Source organism: Cryptomeria japonica, chromosome 5 (genome assembly GCF_030272615.1).
Source record: "Cryptomeria japonica chromosome 5, Sugi_1.0, whole genome shotgun sequence".
Taxonomy (NCBI): Eukaryota; Viridiplantae; Streptophyta; class Pinopsida; order Cupressales; family Cupressaceae; genus Cryptomeria; species Cryptomeria japonica.
This window is the reverse complement of record NC_081409.1, coordinates 403,518,451-403,530,490: the sequence shown is the minus strand read 5'-3', so window position 1 is coordinate 403,530,490 and position 12,040 is coordinate 403,518,451. Positions and strand designations below refer to the sequence as shown.

The 12,040-nt window shown below is 35.1% G+C and overlaps 1 protein-coding gene across 1 annotated transcript in view; it reads right to left on the bottom strand.

Annotated features, from left to right (window-relative positions):
* LOC131076485 (uncharacterized) overlaps positions 1 to 10,145 on the bottom strand; it is a 265,484-nt gene extending 255,339 nt beyond the window's left edge. The window contains exon 1 of the mRNA XM_058013697.2: positions 9,880 to 10,145. The gene's annotated coding sequence lies outside the window, so the exon portion shown is untranslated. The remainder of the gene's footprint in view (positions 1 to 9,879) is intronic.
* Positions 10,146 to 12,040: the final 1,895 nt, after the last annotated feature.

Below are 12,040 nucleotides of genomic sequence, written 5' to 3'. Positions count from 1 at the left end.
AGTGATTGTGTAAATGGCTCTATATCTATATCTATGAATTGGTAATGGACATCGAACAGTCCTTGAAGAAGAAAGCATAAAAGGAAAGATTGAATCTGCAGTTATCATTAAGACAAGGCGATACTCTAGGTTTTTCTATTAAAGAGATAAAGGTATTCCCTGTCTAACCCACCCACCCCCCCCTTATTGGCTGCGAATTGTAATCTAGGGCAAACTAGGGCATTTTACAAAAGGGGACATTACATGTTCTAAGTTGGATCAAAAACCATAGAAATACATCTTCATTGGATATGGTGAGAATTTTATATTTTATATGCTTTGAAATCCTCCAACCAAGAAAATTTAATATTCTAGAGATGTGATTTTCAAGGAACTTAGAGCTATTTCTGATCCTGTACAACAAAAAGAGAAAGAAAGGAAAAGGAAAAGATAGTGTATTTTTATTTACAACGAGAATATGCAAATCAGAAAGAACAAAATGATGGATTTGAGGATGGATAAGAAGAGGAGGGTTCAAGTGTAATGTCCCCTTTTTTCCAGCTCATTCCAACATCTTTGGAAACTCCAACTTCCTTGGAAAGTTCCTACTTTATTGAAAAGTAATTCTGATAGTGACAGTCGCCTCAAGAGATCAAGATGGGTCCAATGGCACTTTCTAGATGCAATTTTGACATTCAGAGAACACTCCACACTTCTTGGAGAAGATTGCTATTTTTGGAAAGCACTACTTTTCATAAAGATTAATATCCTGAGAATGTAAGTTTATGTTGGCATAATCAAAATTCACATTTTGGGCTATTTCAATATTTTCTGCAACTTGGTGTTTGTATGTAAATATAATTATTTTAATTATAAAGTGACTCATATGGTTCAAAAGTAAATTAGAATAAAAGTCACTTTGTGAAAAAGAAACATATATAATTTCTACAAAGCTCCCGAGGGGGCTATAAAAGGAGATTGTGAGGAGACAATTCCTCATTCTTGGTGTTTGCATTTTCTTCAAAAACGATTGTGGAGGTGAGCAAGTTTGTTCAACAACAGCCCTAAGACGGAAACCCTGAGGCAAAGATTGGTTTTGGGGAAGGATTTCTCCCTAACCAATGCAAAGTTGAATTCACATAGGATTCACAAAGGAGCTGAATGTTTGAAGTTTGTGCTGAACAGTGTTATATCTTTCCAGTTTCATATCTGTTTGCAAGAGTTTGAAATGAAGAAATCTTTATGATTTGCAAGTAAATAAGATTTTGAAGATATTTTATAAAAATAATTGTGATATTTTGAAGTGAAAGATATTATTAGGCTTTACTTATGAAAGGGCCAAACCCTATCTATGAACAATCATAAGAATATTAGCATACTGCTTACAATTTATGGTATAATTGGCAAGGCAAGTTGGCCATACCACTACACTAAGTAGAAGGCAGCTGTGTCATATATCTTAGGGTAGGGGTGACTGAGATTTGAGAAGGAACGAGGGGAATTGATGCCTTTATCCTACTCTTTAGAGACTTTCAAGCTGGCCACCTCCCTTAAGGAGATTTTGGTGATATCATGGGGTTTTGGAATGAAGTCATTTCTGACTTAAAGTTTGTAAAAACCTCCAATTTGGCAATTTGATTGTTGACATCAATTTTGGGGATACAAGGAATTTATTACTACTGTAACAGGTGTAATTGAGGGCAGAATATCTACACATAGCAGTGTTGATCAGAACTTTAGGGCACAAATAATTACTACAGCCATACCTGCATTCTCTGAAGTGTTTGTACTCGGACCAAAATCATCCACAGCCTTACAAGCTATAGCTTAAACTTCAAGAATTAATTTCTCATTTTTATATATGTATTTATGACTTTACATCAGCATGTTGTGTGGTACAGCCTTGAATTTATATGCATATTTCAATCACAACAATGAGACGGAAACCATTCAACTGTTGCACCATGTAAGGTTTCCACAAACAAATGAATTTCAACATCTTCACGTGCAACACTTAGAAATCCTCACGCATTGGTGAAGGCTAAAATATGCTCATTACGATGTTGCTTGCCATCACTGTAGAACTCAGGAAAATTCTTGATTTTCTATCAATGCCAAAGCACCAATTTGATTTCCCCATGGTCATAATGGATGTGGACGATTATTGTTGGTGTAGTAACCCTACTATTAAGCCATAGGAATTCTTCTTTAGAACTGAAAGCAATCTGTGTTTTGGTCTCCTTGTGCCGAACTTTGAATGTTGGAACAAACAAAAATGATAATCTTATTGTTACTCCCCAACAGAGTCACCAAAAAATATTAGCATTTTAACTTGCACCTTTCAATGCGACACAAAATAAAACAGATATGTGGTAAAACTGCTCTTCAAATTAGAAGAGAAACTCATTAAATAAAAACTAAACAATATATACTTGCAATTTAGAATTTTTAAACAATTTTTGGAGTTGTTCATGTTTATGTGGAAAAAATGTAGATGCATATCTTTTTTGGATTTGCCTAGGGTAAAAGGCTGAGACACTCTTTCAAATCTAAGCAAAGGATTTTATGTTTTTTGACTACAAGCAACCCCTACAACTAAACACTTACACCAGTCAATCGACAATAGAGACTGAGCAAGGTAAGTACACACGAATTAGATAAATTAACACACAACATGAACACTATGGTTGAACTAAATGTAACTCTAGCAATATGCAAGCATGACAATTACCATTGATTAATGAAACAAAGTGCAAAAAAACACTTATTTATACTGTTTACAAAACATAGCATGAAAATAAATAAATTAATAACTGCCACTTCTGTCCTAACTACAACTTCTTGCATAATGTGCAAGCTTTATTACAAATCATCTTATCCACTAATTTTAATATTACAATCACACAACTGTCAACTAAACTGACAATCGAAATATTATAATTATCACTTAAAAGCTCTCATCTCTCACAATGAGGTAGACAATCTAATATTAGTTAAAACTCTGAGCTACAATTAGAAATGCTAAAAGTAACATGGGCTTCTTGCACTAAAAATTGAGACTGTTAAAGAGAGCACAGGCTATAAACAACTCTAGCTAAAGGCAACAAATCCATGAATATGTTCTCTTTGAAAATGGTTACAACTAGAAATAGCACAAACTATTTTTCACACAAGATTAAAAAAAGACTTTTCATCAAGCAGCTCTTTTTAAAACTTTCTTTACATTGATGCATCCCACCTAATAGGCATGTGCTACTACAGAAGGAAGAAAAAAATCGATCTAGATGCACAGCATTGCTCTACAACTAATTTTTTTTATCTTTGGTTAGGCACTCCTGCTGACTAGCATGTGCCCTTACATTTGAAAAGAAAATTAAATCATTTTCAAGTGTGCATCTATTGAGAGGCACACACCATTGATTTACTTGCCATTTTCTCAAAAGAAAATCTACTCTTTCTAAGGCACACAACATTGGTCATAGAAAAGAATTCGTTTAGACACCTTTACATACACACCCAAGACTTCTCCATTTGCATTTTGAAGAGTCCTCTTTTTTGGCACACCTTAACACTCTTGTGCATGTCAATGAACTAAAATATTTAGATTTGCAAAGTGTATTCCATATCCTTCTTGTGCATGCTAGTGAACTAATATGTTTAGAGTTGCAAAGTGTATTCCCTATCCCTCTTTGGCACATCCATCCTAAACATTCTCTTATCAACGCACGTTCTTAAATTCACATGAGTGCTCCTAGTCTTCTTAATACACATCCTAAAATTACTTTGTAATGTTGCACCTTTTTCCTTTGTAAAATTAAAAGTTGTAATTGCTATTGTACTAGGGCATGCCTAGCTAGTGTCACACACCTTAACAGAGGGTGAAGTTTTCTAAAACTTATGGTTGTGAGTATAGGCACATACTTCCTCAACAAGGTACTTCTTCAACCCCGGTTTTTTCTATTCAAATAGCTTCATAGATCCTAATGGAGAGGTTACGGAGGGCCTCACAACATGCACTGAGAGGATGACATCCAAGGTTGAGGTGAGAGAACTCATTGTTCAAGAACTGCAAAATTACAGGACTAGCAAAGGGTAGCCTATTTTCTTCAACACTAGCTATTTGAGGAAGAACCACTCAATCACTGGGTAACAAAAAATTGGAATTTACATCACATGCATCTTATAAGTTATAAATTTCAAATTTACAACTATTGATACAATTGGTTTGCTTGCTAACTCTTGAATATCTTATTTTGTAGGTTCTTCGTTGGTAGATTGGGGTGCAAATACTCCAAATATTAAAAGATCAGCCCTCCACATTTTGTGTCAACCTTTTAGTACATCTTGTTGTGAATGGAGCTAGAATTAGTTTGAGGCCATTTGCACAAAGAAGTATTATAAATTAACTCAAAAATTGTCATGCCCCCCCCCAACCCCATTATAGAAGAAATATGAGGTAAATCATTAAGACTAAAGGCCACTAAATCGATTCAATATGTGATCATAAGATGGACTAGTCACCCTTACATGGCAGCGCCTAGACTTCATTTTATTCCTTGTTTAATACTGGCCAATGTGAAAGATAACTTTGATCACTAGTTATAGGCCGACTCCCTTTTGTATTATGAAATACACAATAAAATAAAATGTAAACCCTATGCTAGCCAAATATAGAAGGATGCAATAGGCTGTGAATTGTGATTATAGAAGGCTACTGCAGCGATCATTATTATCTTCTACCAAAAGCAGCGATTATATTCTATAAGAAAAGAGAGTTAATGACAAAAGAGGCAGTGATAAGCATTCAATTGTTATGGAAAATTAACCAAGGGACGTCACCCTTGGTGAGAAGTTGTCCTGCCTTAGAATCAACGCCTCCATTCATGATAGCACATAATGAGGTATTAGAGGAAAAGTCATTCATTTGGGAAAGAGAATCCAAGGAGGAGGAAAAACAAGGGAATATCATGGGAATAAGGGAGATTTATAAATTAATTCAAGGTATTTTACCGAAAGATCTGAGCAGAAATATATGAAATGTGATGCAGGAGCATCCTTGTTGATGCAAATTTTGTTCATTTTGATGTTCTCAGTTTTGATTTGGGTTGATGAAGTCATTTGTGAGTCAAGGAGATCAAGTTCTTTAGGTTAGAATAGGTGGTTTGAGTCTAGAATTTCAAATTTTTAGTTTTCCCGCTAAAACTTAATTTGAATTTGCTAGTGAACTTTTGGCTTGTAAAGGTTTGGATTTTGTTCTCCAACCTTGGATTTAATTAATTTTGGGCAAATAAGGTCATTTGAGGTCATTTTGGACCATGGGAGCGTTTTCATGTGTACTAGGCTGAAAAGTTGTCATAAAATATTGCAAGTGAAAAACAACTTTTTACAATTTTTGAGTTTTTTTGAACAAAAGTTAGTTTGGGCAGTTAAGAGGTTGAGGGAAACAGATGATATAACATTTCATCACGTGGGAAGAAAAATAAACAAGTTTGGAATGAAGGAAATACATTGACAGAGTTTGGAGCACTTTTTTCTTGTTAATTTACTGTTACCAGTCTGAAAACCCCATTGGTACGGTCCTGTACGACCTTGTACGGTTCTGCAACTGATTGGAATAGTTAGCATTGTCATTTACCTTTCTAATCCAATTGGTTTCATATGATTTGGTTTGGTTTTGTTTTATGATGTTTTTAGTGAAAACTGTTATGAACCCTGCCTAGGGTTTCCAGCGAGTGCAAATAATTCATAACTTGACTTTCCACCGTTGGAAATCCATGAAAATTGGTGGAAAGTTCTGTTTTCATGTCATCTTCAATCCCTCCAAAGGGGAGTTCCTAATTCTTTGATTTATGGAAGTTATTAATGACTGTTCCCTGCATTTCACAGTGAGATATCTCTGAAAACTCTAGTTTCATGAGGGTTCAGCATGCAAAGTCAATGTTTTGGGTTGGATTTCAAAAGAATCTTCTCTAAAAGTGTTGTGAGTGATCTTGCAGACCTGTTTCAATGTATTTTGGATCAAACTTATGTTGGTATGCCCCTTAGTCCACAAAAGGGCTGGCCCCCTACACTAGTCAAGAGCGAGAATGTTGTATCCGTGCATTGTGGCTTGTTGGGAACAAGAGTTGAAGTTGTCTCTGAGTACAAGAGCCTTGTGATAGGTTGTCAATCCTGATTGAGATGTCTTATGCAAGTATGCCCAAAGAATACTCAAAGGACCTAATGGTAGTGGTCTAGGAATGAGGCCTAAGTTTACCTTGGTGTGTTGCTAAGAACTTTGAAGAACATTTGGTTATATTTTGTTTGCAGTCTTTCCTCTGCATCAAAAAGAAAGATGATGAGGAGCATATGATTGTGAACACTCTAGAGCAGACCTAAACCAGGTTTAGAGAAAAAGTATTTGAAGAAAATGGAAAGTGAACAGAAGTTCTTATACAGAGGATCTGCATTCATCAAGGAAGATTGAATCAGGAAAAAAGATGATCAGAAAACAATATCTAATCTGCACTCAGCATTCTTAAAGAAATCTGCAATAACTGGTATTCTACAAATGCATTGGTATGCAATGTGATAATATATTGAATACATAACTTCTTATATTTTGTATAGGCCATAAAATGAAATGCTATTCCTTTGTCATTAAATTACTTGTTCCCCCAACAAGCAGTCATGTAGAGAAGAGTAAGGAAATACAAGGGGGAAAGCAGACAGGAAATTCCCTTCTAAGTAGGTCATCCCATGATGGATGGCTGACGTGCCTGCCACATGTGGGCCAAGGGGGTATTGCATTCAGCCCTTGGGCTTAGATAGGAGGATTTTTGAGTGCCTTATTGCAATTTCATCTCAAACCTCTACAATGGTTGATTGTTGGAGAAGTCACAATCATAGGCGGGTGAATAAAGTGACACGAATTGGGAGGACAAAGACGAGCTCCCGCACTAGGTAGGCCACCCCATGTTGGATGGTTGGTGTGCTTGCCACATGTGAGCCAAGGGGGTGTTGTATCTGCCGTTCAGCTTAGTGTGAGGGATGCTTTGGGCACCCTATCATGCTCTCCACATCCAACCCCTATTGTGGTTGAACTCTAAAAATAAGCTATAGATGTTACATGATTTGTCTACATGGATAAAGATGATTATATTAATTCCTAACCCTTGTAGAAATAATTGGTCTTATGAATTGTATTTCCAATATTGTCTAACATGATTGGAAGGACCTAAATGACGATTTATCTTGCTTAAAACATTTTTATTGGTAGGTCATAACTCTAACTATATAACATTTCTTATTTTAATGGAACTTGTGATTTTAGGGCATAATTTAGGGCAATCCCAAAAGGAGACATTACAAAAATGCCCCAATGACCTTGTCTTTGTATAATACAACGTTCGGCTTGACACAAGAAAGGCATACGACAAATCGAAGGAGGTCATTGATTTGGATGACATTGATCCTGATAATGATTGGACAAGGCAAAATGAGGCACCCCTATTGTTTACCACGGATAAGATTCTTGATTTTGAGAGGCAGGAAATGGAGGATGTGGCTGCAATACAAGGAAGTATTGGATTCCCATTGGATAACATTGATGAGGAAGAGGAGTCATTGCCATCTAGTAGCAAGTTGGAGGTTGAGTTGGAGCCACAAGCACAACCTTCTATGTCGAACAAGGAATCATAGCAGAGTGCAAGGATCAGAGAATTTCCCCAGGTTTTCAATACATTAAGGAAGAGGAAAATGTAAAATGTTGCAACATGAAATTTATGACTTATGATAACAATTTTCAAAGACAATCATCATATATTCATAATAGTTGTCAACTAACTATTGTATTAGGATTATGCATGATGATGTGATTTTGTGCTCAATTTGTATTCAAATTAATCAAATTTAATAGAAAACACTTTTGTACTCATTTATGGACTCATTATATACATTTTGTCATTGTATTGCAAAAAACAAAAGTGCTTTTATAGAAATTAAGCAATTTTATAAGTCATTGAGTTTTTGCCGAGACAAATTTTGGAGCTATGAAGTTAGTGTTTGCCAACTATGATTTGGTCTATTTCATAATAAGTGAAGAGGATCTTTACCCCACTTAAATTTAGGAATATTCACTAAGATGTTTCACATATATACTTTATATGAAGTACAATTTGTATCACAGAATTGTAATAGAGTGATTCAGGCAATATCAATGAGATTGAGTTAATAAAATAACATCCATGCTTTCATTACATGATATATCACTAAGTGCTTCCATCTAGAAATAGATTACGTAGGTCATAAAAGAAGCAAGAACTGACTTGGAGATTGTGTGGCCATCCAAGGGCACAAGAGGTTCAAAGACCTAAATGCAGGAGTCCATAACATATTAAGCTTTGTAATCAAGACTCTTCCTGGGATATACTCATCATCAAAGACAAATCTTAGAATTCCAATTTGTTCTTTTTTAACTAACAAGTACATTGTATTGTTAAGTTCCTTTTCATCTACCAGAAATTTCCTTTTTTTCTACATTTATGAGACTTCTATGCTTCAAGTCAAAGAAGTGGCCTCATTTTATCAACCATTGGTATTCATAAAAATAAAACTACGGGGAAACCTAAGAGCGTACCCAATCAAGGCCTCTGCCTTTACCTCTCAGTCTCCCTCTCAGAAAAGTAAAACCCCATACCTATTCATAGTAGGCCTCATTCAATATTAATTATGATGCTTTTGAAAATGAGTTAAAGTTGAACTTGAAATACCTGGACGTGAATCTTAAATTCAATGATTATGTGTACAAAATGGTATGAGATTTGAGACGAATACCGCAAATGAATAAGATTCTAGCAGCTAAAACTAAATAACAGCCTCACTTTCTCTTGATTTTTTCCCAAAGTTCCTTCCTTCCACATAACTGATTTATATTCTATGACTTAAGTGTATTCTAACTCTCTTAGGATTTCCCCATGTGGATCTATCTCCTATTTATTAGTTGTATATTTATATTCTTTCCTGTACTTAGTTATAGCTACTTTATTTCTAATTGTTTACTTGTTAGATTCTCCCGATTAAGAAATGTGATCTGCTGTACTTGTAAGTACCTCTTTGTTCATACAGGAACATTAACATACTTTTCATCTTTCTCTCAGCTCTGTCATAAATGAAATTTTGAACTTTGAGACCTAATATGATAAACATCAGGAATTCATCTTCTGATGCAGTTTGAATTCTGCTAAAAAGAAGGGTGACAAAGTAAATTTCTCAGCAAACCTTTTTCAGTACACTTGCACTATGAAACATAGATCTTCAATCAAATTACAATAACATAAAGTCAACAAAAGTGCATCCTGCCAATCAAAATTTGCCAAATCCAAGATTTTTGCCCCAACTAAGCAATTAAATATCAACTATCCCATGCAAGTTTTTCATTGTCATACCAAAGGCAAGCCTCAGTTTACTCCATATCTTATTCACGGGGTAAAGGCCCCAAGTAAAAGATTGAATGATGCATAATATACACAGAAAATATACTCCCCCAGGCTTACAGGTGGGAATCTTATACATATGATGCCGTCTGCCTTCGCCGTAGCGTTTAAAAAATATAAATTTTTACATTAATATTTGTATCTATCGCGAGATGGATCTTATTTAGTGTCTGAGGACAAGAATAAATTGGTCGTAATGCATATATAATGTGCAGCAAACTAAATGAGGTCTGCTTTGAGGCTAAAACTAAACTATATGGGTTTCAAGTCTTCCAATCTCAATTTAATACTGGTTTAACACGGATAGCCAAGGCGGACCTGAAGTAAGCAGAAATAAAATGCACTCATTCAAAATATTTTTCATTTTGTTTCTTTAAAAACTTGAAACAAACTGGTAATTTGAAAGAAACAATTACAGAAAATGTACCTTGTAGTATCGAAGCCCGGAAGTTGCTTTGCTGAAGCGCGCCAGGGACAAGAAATTCTCTCCTCGCGACGTGAAAGAGGGAAATGAATAAGAAATTTTGATCTTCACCTTTTATAATTTCAAGAATTCTCAAAATATAAATATGAACAAACTATTTTAACCCCGGCTGATTCCCCCACCAGGGCACAACCATCACCGCCTCCACCTGCACCCCTCCCCACGGTGCCACATGAAATAAAAAATTAATAAAACTAACCACGTGCTAGTGAATGTGTTATTTTTTTGGGAGGTTAATCCATAAATTCGTTTTTGCTATCTCATATCTCATATGAGAGCACAAGTACTTCTTTGGCTAAAAGTCAAGGATTAGGGAAATTAATTATCTTTTTTTTTTTTATTGAATAAAGGTTATTTCATATTATTCAAAAAAGGAAAGTAGATACGAAGTTTAAGTGAGGACAAGTCCAAACAATTTAGATGAAGCAATAAAATAAAATCTAGCAGGATCAAGCTCAAACATCAAGAAACAACAAAGTCACAAAGCAACAAGATTATATCATCAAGGTGGATCGCAATCATCTACTTTTATCTCTTCATTAGCAATTATGGAACTATCAATAACCATTTTCCTACCAATAAGAGCACCCTCCTCCTCTTGACCTTCATTTACGAGTTGTTGAGCACAAATAAAAGAAATTACCAAATCTTAGCAAGGAAGCTTAGCAAAATTTGGCTAGCCAAACTCACCATGTATGTGTAGCTATGAAGAAATCGACTTTTAGAGAGAAGGTTGAGGCCCCCGTGCATAGCATTATTCATGGCTTGTCGAAAAGATGTTTGAGAACCATGTTATTGGGATCCATGATCTCCTCTAGAAGGTTGGTTAAGATGGCACTCTAGCAATTGTACAAGGGGCATTTCCTTATTGGTCTAAAAGCCCTTTCAAACGAGCAACTTCAAGTGCAATCTTTTTGCTTGTACTTTAATTTGCATAAGCACATAGGAGCAATCATAGCTTTAGTTTAAAGTGAGAAAAGAATAACAATTCCTCGACAAGTAAAAATAGCAAAATTTGTGTCTTTCCAAATGCTAAAATAATATTCACGTTGAAAGCATGTCAAATTTGGGTATATTTAGAAGGGAGATAGGGCTATTTTCCTAGCAAAACCATGTGCCATGAAAATGGAGTAGGCCCAAATAGCTTGAAAAAATTGTGAATCCAAGTCTAGACTTCTGAGCTTTAGTAATATACCAAAAAGGGTGCTTAAGAGTCCTAGATTATGTATAGAAAGAATAATTGAGTGACAACTCCCAAATGAGACAATCTAGAGTTAAGCAAGAGACCTTGATAAATGATACACCAAGAAAAATGAGCAAACTTAGATTTTGCAAGGGCTCAAAGTTGCATAGGTTGACATGGTTATTTGATGATGATTTTGTAATCTTAGTTCACAACCCTCAAAGGCATAAATTACAATTCTCTCAATAGTTTTACTCTTGATGATGCATCATGCAACCTTTTAAGTCTCTTTACCATCTTGTCCAATCTCCAAACTAAGTTTAAAGTATTTGTGCATGTTCAAAAACCTTTTGCAAATCCTCAGCAATAGAGGTGCTTGAGAGAATTTAGGGTTACCCAAGCAACCTACCTTGAGCTGTAGACTTGCCTAGGAAACCAATCCTCACAAAATGGGTGATCTTGTCATCTTTTAGTACACGTGATTTCTTTTAGTTCTTGTTAGTTCTATTTTTTCTTATTAATAATTTTTTTTTTGTCTAAATAAACTAGTACTCCTAACTATTTATCTTCTCCCAAGCAATTTGTGGTTCATTCCCACCCATTCCTTATTAATCTCTCAATCATTCTCTTGTTCTATTCTCATTTGAATTCTATGATCTTCTAATCAATTCCATATTTCTATCCCAGTCAGCCCCACCAATGGTATTGATTTTCAAACTACAAATTACCACATCACCAATTGTTTCTACTTTACAACTATAATTGTTAGCAACTTGAACAGGAACATTAGAAGTATTGGGTTGCATAGAATAAAAAAAATCTTTGAGAAGTAACATGTTGAGATGCACCGAAATCAATAATCCACTCGAGAGGCTGAGAAAAATTATAACTACATGTAAAAGTACTACGAGATTGATTACC